The sequence below is a fragment of the Micromesistius poutassou genome, assembly GCF_964030765.1.
Source record: "Micromesistius poutassou genome assembly, chromosome: 12".
Lineage (NCBI taxonomy): Eukaryota > Metazoa > Chordata > Actinopteri > Gadiformes > Gadidae > Micromesistius > Micromesistius poutassou.
Window position 1 is genome coordinate 13,513,155 of NC_140282.1, and position 12,332 is coordinate 13,525,486.

At 43.1% G+C, this 12,332-nt stretch overlaps 1 protein-coding gene across 1 annotated transcript in view; it reads left to right on the forward strand.

Annotated features, from left to right (window-relative positions):
* The window catches only part of LOC311356198 (FERM domain-containing protein 5-like), a 48,316-nt gene that overhangs the window by 983 nt on the left and 35,001 nt on the right, over positions 1–12,332 (forward strand). The gene's annotated exons all lie outside the window — the stretch shown is intronic.

Genomic DNA, 12,332 nt, shown 5'->3' on the forward strand with positions numbered 1-12,332 from the left:
GTGAGGCGGTTCATGGGCGATGCTTTGTATTCCGCGTAGGTGACCAGTCTGCGTCACCTGTCTCCATACGAATGCGTAATGTTTTGCATGTGCGTGGACTATGCTTTTGTAAATGAAATGTTGAAGATGTTGAAGTAATTTAAGCCCGTGTCTGTTCGGTCATGAATTTGAATTCGGGAGGGTCTGTGTAACGGAATGTTGCCACAGGTCCACAGCCTGTCCATTCTTTCTTTCTGTCCTGCTCTCTTCTTTTTATCTTTCTTTCTTTCCTTAAAAAAATATGGATTTAAACAGTGCTTCAATGGTATTTACATAATCAAGAGAGACAATGCATTGGCTCTTCATTTCAACTAGATATAATGTGTGTGTGTGTGTGTGTGTGTGTGTGTGTGTGTGTGTGTGTGTGTGTGTGTGTGTGTGTGTGTGTGTGTGTGTGTGTGTGCGCGCAGAGCTGGATTGGGAGGCAACCAAATATACACTTGACCTGCAACACATCTACTACATGACCCACACCAACACACACAACCATAAGCCCACAGATGTGTGTGAGAAGAGACATGTGATCCCAGCACATGGAAGTCCACGTGTGTTCAAATCTTGAGGTGGGAGCCTCACATTGTCTCGAGGTGTTTAACAATGGAATATTAACAATGGTACCTACAAAGACAATCTCTGACTTTGCATTTCATGAATCTTGACACCAAAGGCAACGGAAGCCTTTCAAAATCTTGAAAGCAAGTGGAAACAGAGCTCTGGTGACAGATTCAATAAAATAAGACTTTATTCTCAGGCCTCTCCCTGTCTCTCTGCATCCTATCAGAGACCAAACAATCCCTTTCCCAACAAGTGTCCGCCATACTATTTCAGCCATTTCCACCAATGTCCCGCTGATGTTAATGATTTGTTGTTTCGGAGGATGATGGTGCTGCTGAAAAATAGCTCACGGTAATGACCATTTATGTGGCCCAGGCTATTGTAACCCTCTCTCTGTATAAATATGTTATCACAATTTCTCCATTCAGTCTGAAGGGACAACTGGACTTATTACTGGACAAAAAGAGTCACTGAAAAACATGGATTTTTACTGTTGTGCAACAAAGGGCATTCTTGTCTTCCTGACCGTCAAACAAACTGTTTTATGATTTAATGTGGATGCCAACGCCGGGACAGGAAGCCAAGCTCTGCGGCGCAGGATACTCACATCCCCAGAGGTATACCGTCTGTGTACGCGGTAAAGATTAAAGACAACAAAACCGTAGGATTTGAACAAAAAAAAAAACATAGCTTCGTCACAGACTTCCCTCACTCTGCCACGAAAAGGAGGAGCACCGCCCTGACACCGCTAGAGGAGGGGTGCTCTACTTCCTGGCGCGCCTCCGAGGTTTGGCCCAGAATAGAGGCCCTGTGGGCCGTGACACGGGTCACTCTTCCCATTAAGCGCCATTAGTTTACACCTGGAGCCGCTGCTGCTTGTCAGACCAGCCTGACGTCTCTGTCTCCCACCCTGAACACCAGCCAAGGTTTTTCTGAGCGAGCGGGTGGTTTTCTCAATCCCCATGTTTTCCTCATATTTTCACTGTAGAGAAACGTCAACACTTCTTATGTGTAAACTGTGTGTGTGTGTAATAAGGAAATTAAGATCCGCTTATTTCCGCTGCCAGTGAAATGCTTATATGGTGGACGTTGCCAGGGTTACATGGTTGTCGTAACCAGGGTTGTATGGTGGTTGGCACCAGGATGGAATGGTGGTTGTTACCAGGTTGAATGGTGGTTGTTACCAGGTTGAATGGTGGTTGTTACCAGGGTGGAATGGTTCTATGGTGGTCATTACCAGGGTGGAATGGTGCCATGGCTCCATGGTTCCATGCTGGTTGTTACCAGGGTGTAATGGTTCCTTGGTGGTCGTTACCAGCGTGTAATGGTTCCATGGTGGTCGTTACCAGGGTGGAATGGTTCCATCCTGGTCGTTAGCAGAGTGAAATTGTTCCATGGTGGAATGGTTCCATGGTGGTCGTTACCAGGGTTCAGCATAGTGGTTGTCACCAGGGTTACATGGTGGTTGTTAGGGTGGTATGGTTACATGATGGTGGTTCCCCAGTTTTAACCCAGTGGCCGTTACCAGGTGGTCACAACCAGGACAGAATGGTTACATGTTGGTTGTTAGCAGTGTGGAATGGTTACATGTTGGTGGTTAGCAGTGTTGAATGGTTACATGTTGGTTGTAAGCAGTGTTGAATGGTTACATGTTGGTGGTTAGCAGTGTTGAATGGTTACATGTTGGTGGTTAGCAGTGTTGAATGGTTACATGTTGGTGGTTAGCAGTGTTGAATGGTTACATGTTAGTGGTTAGCAGTGTGGAATGGTTACATGTTGGTGGTTAGCAGTGTTGAATGGTTACATGTTGGTGGTTAGCAGTGTTGAATGGTTACATGTTGGTGGTTAGCAGTGTTGAATGGTTACATGTTGGTGGTTAGCAGTGTGGAATGGTTACATGTTGGTGGTTAGCAGTGTGGAATGCTTACATGGTGTTTGTTAATGGGGATGAATTGCGGTTATTACCAGGATGGGATGGTTACATGGTGATCGTTACCAGGGTTTAATTGTACTTCTCAGAAGGCTTACTGAGCAAAAGGGAAACACACACACACACACACACACACACACACACACACACACACACACACACACACACACACACACACACACACACACACACACACACACACACACAACCTATTCTTGGTCTCGCATGGATAGATCAAAGTGTAAACTGCTTGGAATTTGTAGATGCAGCGGGTCTCTTCAGTGGAAATGAAATGTGAAATGATGGCATGGGGAGCTTTAGAATAGAGCAAGTGAGATAAAGTCTAGCAGAATGTGAGAGTGAACTTAGTGAACCAATCGTATTTGCTTGAACTGGCTTCTTTGGTCTCACACACATACAGTTCATATATCAGTTCCTATATCAGTCAACCACATGGTACTCTTTCTCAGTTCTCTCAGTTCACAGGGACACAGCAGGGGGCTTTTGTTTCATCTGATAGTTGTATAAGAGTTGTGTAACCATGCAACACTGTATCTATCTTCACACACCCCAAGTAGACCAGAAAAGGACAACATTGGCTATTGACCTTCAATTCAAACACTTGATGTATCACAAAATGCTATGTTGGTGAATATAACTCTACAGTTTCAATGCTAGGTTTGCTTTAAATGGACAAATATGCCTTTGTAGCCTATACATTTGTAGCCTTACATCTATACTTTGTGTGTATATATATATATTAATATATATATATATATATATAAATCCTGTTGAATTAATTAAAAAAATTTCCAATCTGCTAATGAAATGGTTTAGAGGGGCTGCAGCTCCAAGACGTTTGCGCTGTTTGTGATTTGCATTGTGAAGGCTGTATTGAGCTAGCTCCTTTCTTCCAAGTCGTCTGTCTTAAAGTACATTGTTAGCTGTTCGGCTCACACTGCTATATCTGGAGTCAAGCTTGTAAGATATTTGGTTTCGAGGTCTATGATTCATTTTGTGTTCTATTGTCATTTCCCTTAAGCATCAGCTTTGAAAACCTCACATATGCACCAATTCATGTTGTAACGTAATACCATGTTATAATATGTACAGTTTGACATAGCTAGAGAATATTTACGCTAGCGTTTACATATAGCAACACATGTGTTTATCTATACTATGGTGATGGTTTATGTTATTGAAATTGTTAAAGCTGTTTCAAAATGAAAAGATGATAGGTTAAGCCAAGATAAAAAATAAATATATAGAGATAAGATCAGACAAAAGTATTTGAACTATTCGATTTTTGAGCTTCCTGATTAGCTGGATAAATATGGGGAAAATATCAAATATGAATTGCAAGGCTGTATATTTATATATAAATAATAACGGTTCCAAGCATCCCCAAGCATATCCTCCGACCGAAACCTTCCTATTGTGCCTCAGAAGCATGCAGGACTCACACCGGAGATTTATTCCCATTATAATTCATAGAACGGTAGGGGTAGTGTAGCCTAAGGAGATTAATTTCGAGCCCCCTAGAGCTTAGTGTGGAGTGAGAGTGGGGTGACTGCTGCTTATCAGCTCCACTGTGGGCCACGTGTGTTCAGCAGGGGAATCATGACTTCCTGGTTTGACACTCAAAATAAAACATTTGAACCACAACATGAAGAACGTAATCCCTCAAAGGCTTTAGTGGGCTTTCAGGTGAAGTCCAAAAAGGTCTTGAACTGAAACTGTATCAACTGGCGTGTCACTTATGTTGTTCCCTGAACTCAAATAACTCTATTCACTGTTGATTATTAGATCTAAGTCTAAAAGATAGACTCAGATGATACGCTCTTTAATGCCTTTAAAGAGCAAAATCTCTACTTGTCCTCTATTATCGTCAACATTGTAATCTAATCTAAACAGCCATTTTATCACTGTTACTTTTTTAGAGAAAAAAGGGGTCAAATCCTTCTCCCCAAATCGCTATGTGAGCGTTCCACTCTGCTGCACACGCAGGTGGCGTTCCTTTTGTAATCTGGGTCTGGGTCCCTTTTTTCCAAGGCACTCTGACGTCACAACCAAGGGGCACCGGAGGAGCGGTGTGTTTGAGTGGGTGTTTGGGTTGACTGCGGCGTCTGAGGGAAAGTTGAGCTTCTCGGGCATCTATAGTATTAAACGACAGTGTGTCGGGCATTTCAAATACAGCGTCGCTCTTTATAACGCTCATACGCAACGACGGTACCGAAAAAGTTTCACAAAGTTGGTGTTGGTCTTAACCATGGGGATAACACGCCCCCCCCGCTTTCCTAAAACTCTCAACCCTTTGACAATACATCTGTAGGATGTATTGTTGATCTCCACACATTGCGATTATGCTTTGCTTTAATGTTAATATTAATGCAATGTTTAATAGTTACATTTCTGTCGGCTAGGCACATAATATAAAAGTCTTATATATTATATATATGTCTGTAAAAAAGTATTCTGAAAAAATAATACAATTTTTAATATTGCTCTCTCTCTTTCCAACCATATTGCAATTTCTTCATAATCTATTTTTTTTCTCTTTTCTGCTGTTCTCTGCTTTTCTCTTTCCATTCTTCTTCCTCTGGGCTCCTGGCTCTCTCGCTTTCTTCCATCCCTCCACTGTCAATCTTTCTCTATCTATATCTACCTCCTACTGTTAATTTTGATCCATCATCCCTTCTCTCATTTCATAACTTACTCAACCTATTGCTCTCTCTCTCTCTCTCTCTCTCTCTCTCTCTCTCTCTCTCTCTCTCTCTCTCTCTCTCTCTCTGCATGAGCCTTCCATCCACACCCTTCCTCTCTCCACCATCCCCTCCCCTCTGCCCCTGAGGCAGCACTGCAGCTCCGCCGAGTTGTGAGCCTTGGACAACCTGACTCGGCAAGATGACACACCAAAGACACGCTACATGCTATAACACAGCTATCAATCCACCCTATACACCCTATTTCCACAGCCGTGATTACACACAACACGCCATTCAGAAGCACAATTTCTGAACACCTTCACAATTTCTATTCTCTTCTTCAATCCCATTTCCTAAATTGCTTTCTCCTTTATTGCATGCCAGCGAGCCTTCATTTGCACTCAAAGCAAACGTTAGCTTATTTCTGTCCGCATTGCATCCGTTCAAAGGTGGCCTCAATATACAGGAAATATTCAAGTTTCTTCTGATAACGTTACTATTTCGATGCCAAGGGCCATGATGAAATACATCTTAGGAGCCGCTGGACCACCTCTGGAGAAGGTGATGACTCAACTGACATTGCGATGCAACTACGCCGACATTGATTTGCCCGTTTAATTAGAGCGTGTTATGATCCAGCTGTGCAGGCTTTTATGTGCCATCCTGTGTGCATCTGGAGCTCCCTCTTTGACTCGTATAATTTCATTGCACAGATATGTTTAAATCAGTTTCTTCTGCAATTCTTCTCCTCCAATTGTGGCTTAATGCAGCACCTACGAAAGTGCTGCGATTAAATAAAGACGTGTCTCTGGAGATTATCTTATTCCCTCTTCTTCTCTCTCTTTCCCCACCAGTTCCCTCTTTTCTTACATAACAAATGTGACTAGATAAGATTCCAAACTGTCCCTTTATGCTGCCATTTCCAGTTGCTGCACTGGGTCATGGCTCAATGGTTGTATTGACCAAACCATTTGCTAATTCATCATCTTTCATTAAACCCTCTCTAATCTCTGCTCATCACTGCAGTGTGCACAGCCAGTTCTAGCCCACACATTCCAAATAGTACTGTTACAATACCAGATAAACAGCTTTAAAGTAATATGACCTGGGCCAGACACCTGTGCTGGCTTCTTCTCAGCAGGCGTTCACTTCACAGAGAGGGAGAGAGAGAGAGAGAGAGAGAAACAAAGAGCACGCTCAGCGAAACAAAAGTTGGGTCTTGTTGGAGAAACAGAGGCATCGGTTCACTGGCTCCCTGCTCCCTCTATATACCTTTAATGGTTATCTTGAAGGAGAGGAGGCCGACGTAATTGGACGATTGCAGACACTTACTAAGTCGGCCAGATAAATCAAAGGGGAGCGGAGGGTTTAGTGTCGATGTTCCTCTCATGTTCTTCCATGCGGCTGTGGATCTATTGGTGCATAAGAAAGGAAGTTGAAATCTCAATATATGTGTTGTAAATAGTGGCACTCCAATGATCGCACAAGCGTAACACCGTCTCTGTTAACTATGTTGCAGCATTGCGACAGCATGCAAATGCGCTAATGATGGGGTGTGATTCAAGCAAAGTAGTTCTGGAGACTAAATATATTCTGTATGTAGACTGTATTCATTTGTATTAGTGGGACAATTTGTATTCATATCCATGGAGTCACGCTTTGTTTTTGGGAATTTTCTGTGTGTTGTTGTGAATTCTAAACATTTACCTTCCCATAAAGGTAATGTTTTCTGCATCGTGCATAAGGGATTGCTGTGTGTTACATTGTAGGGCTTACATTGCATGTTGTCTGTTCTGCTGTCCATGGTGCTGAACATCTGATAGAACTGGTTTGGGAAGTGCATTTTTCAAAACATTGTGTGTACTGTGAGCATCCGTTTTATAGGATTTTCTACTAAGAAACATATACGTTTATATAAATGTCCTCAGGTATTTGCTTGGTTAGGTTCGCTTGGTTGATTCGATTTCTGTTTTGGGAGTTGAAATGGAACACAGCACAAACTTAGTTTGTGGACTGTGCACAGATACATTGCATCTGTGTCTATCAATATTTAACTAAGAGGCAAAGAGGTTCTGTTGTTTCATTTGTATTTTATATTGGTATTTCTCTAATTAATTTAGGCTAAAGGATTCATATTAATTCATATGGCAGGTTAGGTCTACACAAATGTCGGGCTTTAGATTGAACACAATGTACTCTCACACCCTCTGTCTAGAGATCTGTTTTTGCTGCTGTGTGTGTGTGTGTGTGTGTGTGTGTGTGTGTGTGTGTGTGTGTTCATTGTGTGTGCATGTGATAGACGGGTGGATGGATGGACGGTGAGTAAACCCTTCCTTACCAAACTGTCATTGACCTTCCTCAGACGCATCAGACGTTAGTTTAGACATTTGTAATATTTTTACGAACCAAATATTCATGGTCCACCCTAAATATAATGTGAGTTAGCAGTTACTTTGATCGTCCAACTGTCTGACTGACATGTCCTTAAGGGGCAGGTGTCGCTAGTACTCCTAAAGACCACGAAAAGTACAGCCATTGAACGCAGCACCTTCCGGCTGGGTGTGCCCCCCCCCCCCCACCCCTTCGTCTTGTATCTGGATGTCCAGCGGGGCGTTTGACCGGCTCTGTGTGCCACCCCGTCCGTTCCATCCAGCAGTCTCGTAGCCAGGGTCTATTTTTATCCTGCCCGGCTACAGCTAAAGCCAGACCTTGTGTGTAGAATACTAAGTAATCGTGTTGCAGAGTCCTCCGTCTGGCCGTCATCAAACACAAGACACACACCAGCGGAGTGGCAGCCACACTGCAAGCTCCTTGCTCTCTCTCTCTCGCTCTCGCTCTCTCTCGCTCTCGCTCGCTCTCGCTCTCTCTCTCTCTGTCTGTGTGTCTGTCTGTTTGTCTGTCTGTCCTCTCCATTTGGCATTTTGTCCATTCCCGTTCTCTCTCTATTCATTTCCCTCTCTCTCTAAAGGTACTTAGTTGCTATGTAATGCCTTCTTTGTCTTCCTTTCTGTCTCTCGCTCCCTCTCAAAATCGCCATTGATCTCTCTCTAGTTGTGAAGTGCAGGTCTTCCCCTCTATCTCTCTCCCCTAGTGCTCTCTCACCCTCGCTCTAGCGGTAGTTGTGTAGTGCGGGTCTCTCTCAGCTCTCTCTCCTATCAGAGATTGGCGAGAGAGACAGAGAGAGATTCTCTCTTTTCTCCCTTTCTCTCCCTCTTTGTGTAGGTCTCTCTCTCCTTTCCCTTTCTCTCTATAGTTGTTTAGTGCAGGTCTCTCTCCCTGCCTCTCTCTCTTACTGAAGTTGTGTAGTGCAGGTTTCTCTGCCTCCCTCTCTCTCTCTCCATCAGTGTAGTGCAGGTCTCTCTCCCTCTCTCTCTAGTTGTGCAGAGCAGGTCTCTCTCTCTCCCTCTCTATCTCTCTGGTTGTGTAGTGCAAGTCTCTCTCCCTCCCTCTCTCTTTATCTGGTTGTGTAGTGCAGGTCTCTCTCTCTCCCTCTCTCTCTATCTCCATCAGTGTAGTGCAGGTCTCTCTCCCTCCCTCTCTCTTTATCTGGTTGTGTAGTGCAGGTCTCTCTCTCTCTCCATCAGTGTAGTGCAGGTCTCTCTCCCTCCCTCTCTCTTTATCTGGTTGTGTAGTGCAGGTCTTTCTTTCCCTCTCTCCCCCTAGTTGTTTCTCCCAGCTATGAGTAAGCAAAGCTGCTTTGTAATCTCTGGTTGTGTAGTGCAGGACTCGCTCTCGCTCTCTCTCTCTAGTTGTGTAGAGCGCGTCTTTCTCCCAGCTATGAGTAAGCAGAGCTGCTTTGTAATCTCTGGTCGTCGCGGGGCAAAGTGTGTGTGAGTATTTTTAAAGACTAGCACAAGAGGTGGTCAGACAAATCAGAGGGACATATCCCCTGCTTTTCTCTCTCTCTCTCTCTCTCTCTCTCTCTCTCTCTCTCTCTCTCTCTCTCTCTCTCTCTCTCTCTCTCTCTCTCTCCCCTTATCTAGCTCCCTCTCTCATGATGTCTCTCTCCCCATATCTACTCTGTCTCTCCCGTCCTCCCTAGGAGGCAGAATGGCGTGAGAATGACTCACCGTCAGAAGAGTCTGTGTCCAAGCCTGTTATATCTCAGTGAAACATCACAGTGTTTCCTCCTCCAGAGTCTGCTATCGTCTGCTATAGGAGGGTTTCACACGATTCAAAATATCTCATACCGAGCCGCAATCTTGCTGCTTTGTCGCCATCATAACAATATTTACAACTGGTTGCTTGGTTATTCTTAACCTCATTTCAGTTTTTCTCATCTCAGTACAGAACGCCTGGAATGGGATGCTTCGAATTTGTGTTGATTGCGAGAGAGAGGGGGCGGAGCGATATCTGTTTCAGTTATATCGGTTTGGTGGCGAGAGAGAAGGATATCTGTCTCTGTTATATGTTATGTTATATGTTGTTATATTTATTCTTCTTGGGCCTTTCTCAATACCAAGTACGCCAAGTTCGGACATGCGTACCAACTTGGTAGTTCAGACTTGGCAAGCTCCACTCGGGGGTACAAACTCCAGAGGACAAAGGACGCAGTGCCACTGGAGGTTGCGAAAATGCATTCTGGGATACACTTTTAGATTGATACATTGACTGGTGCTATTGCCCCAAAGGATGACATTCCTAGAGGCTACACCACTAACGGTCTTGTTTATCTTGTGTTCACATCACGAGACATCTCTTTGGGGCATCTCTCTCCAATCCCAGCCCCCTCCTGGTCCTATCTTGGTACACCTTCCTCTGGCTCACATCTTCGGGTCCTTTATCATAATCTCTTATTTTCTATTTTCATAAGCATTCATGCAAGTATTCATTTATTGAGACAGGCAGAGAACACACAAACACACACACACACGCATGCATGGCTGCACGCACGGCTGCACGCACGCACGCACACACACACACACACACACACACACACACACACACACACACACACACACACACACACACAGATCTATCATTATTACCACTTCTACCCATTAATCTATTCTAGACACGTTTGCTATCAGTCACGACTGCTCCAGTGGTCGCAAATAATAATCATATAAAATAGAAACCGTCTGCAGGGAATCTAATTGGTCCGGCTGGAGTGTTGCCATAATGCCCCGGAGTGAGTGCATTTGGGACTGCATTGGATCTCTTTACTTTCTACAGAATGTCTTGGCTCCAAGTTCTGCATTGCTCATCAAACTATAGAATTGGAAAGCTTACAAATCTTTTCCTGATTTATTTAATCTAAATTGAACAAGGTGACTCTTATAGATTAAAATACATTTTTGAAGAAAGCAGCATAAAACAAAACATCAGGGTTACAGAGAGACAACACAAATAAGGACAGTAGGCAATCATACACGAGGACACAGGAAGCATATAAAAGAGTTAATGATATTCTTCATGTTAAATAATATCCTTCATGTCACTTTATAATACAGGAGCCTGTAATTCAGGGTTTTAGAACAGGTTTCAATATGTTATACCCAACACATATTTCTTATATCACCTGGGACTGTATGACGCCTATCTAACTCAATGATCATTTGCATGTTTTCTCCAGTGTCTCATGTCTCCAGTGTGAGTTCACCTCCAAGACTGTCACTAGGTGATGTTCAAAACATTAGCTCTGTGTACTGACTTTATGTGTATGTAGTATTCAAGCCATGAAAACGGCCACCTCAAAAGCACACAGTGCTTTAATATTACATTGGTATTATATCATTTGTATTACAAAATAAGCTTTCACATTTTACTTGCCCTAAAAGGCAATTCTTGATGAAATGTCATGTCACAGTAACATCGAATCTGAAGCTCCAATATGTTATAGTATTACCATAACCTCTATTGTATTACCATAGCTATATTGTATTACCATTAGCCAGCAGGAATCTACTGGGTGAATTGTGGAGGATGTGTACTGGACAATATGTACTGTACTTTTCAAACTTTTTTGACATTTATTTTTCAAGCATTTTGGCTTTGTTTTCAGAAAGCGCTCTGGAAAAGTGTAATGAACGGCCAAATCACAGACCAGACTGTGTCTGTGTATGTAATATAATATTAATAAAAATTCAATTGCCATTAATGAAATATGTATGAAAGACTTTTATAAGACTTTAGGTCATTCATTTCAGAGATTTGCTTGGAAGATATTGGCTGGGGAAATGAAAAGATTCAGTTCCGTTATGTCTCGCCACCGTTTACGCTGAGTATACAATAATATCTAATTACGCCTTTCCGATTTCCTTCTGGGCATTCAGCGGCCAGACAAGGGCACTGCATGTTGAGAAAACAAGCTGCTTTCAACACTAGAGTTGAATGTTCTAACTCAGTCTCTCTCCTCCTTTCTGTCTCTGTCTCTTTTGCGCCCTTTTACTCCCTCTATCTCTCTCTCTATATTTGTATCCCCCCCACTCTCCAATGAAATATGTAATGCAGTATGCTTTTCTCTCTCTCTCAGAGAGCTCTTCTCTCTTTCTCCCTCTCAGCCTCTCCTTCTCTCACTTCTCTGCTTATCTTCATCCTTCTCCATCTCTGTTTATTTTTTAATCTCTGTTTCTCAGTGTCTCTCTCTCTCTTTCCCTTTCCTTCTCTTCTCTTTCCTCCTCGACCGGGCTCTGATGTTAAATTAGTGATATCAAAAGACTGAAGAGATACAACCGCCTCAATGAGAACTAAAACACGATTCAGGAGGGAGCTCAGTATGGGGATATGGCACAAAGTTTTCCCTCGTCTTAATTGGCTTCACGCAGCTAACACCACGCCCAAATATATCATGGTGGACGTTTTGAGTGAGCTCCAGACTAAGCAATAAAATAGCTTGATTTATCCACCATCCTCACTGAGTATGCGGACGGCTACTCCCCTGCTTTCCATGGCCAGAAATGATAAGGTTAGCATCTGGGTCTGATATACAACCTGCAGTCCGATCTTACACATAAATGCTGAAAGTGGCTGAAAACGCTTTAGTTGTAGAAATTATCCCTTATTGTGTGTGACAACATTTGTATTGATTCACTTTTTTTTCACTTTGTGGCTAATTGATCCAGATATGTCTGCATCTCATGTAATTGTACCATATCAACACC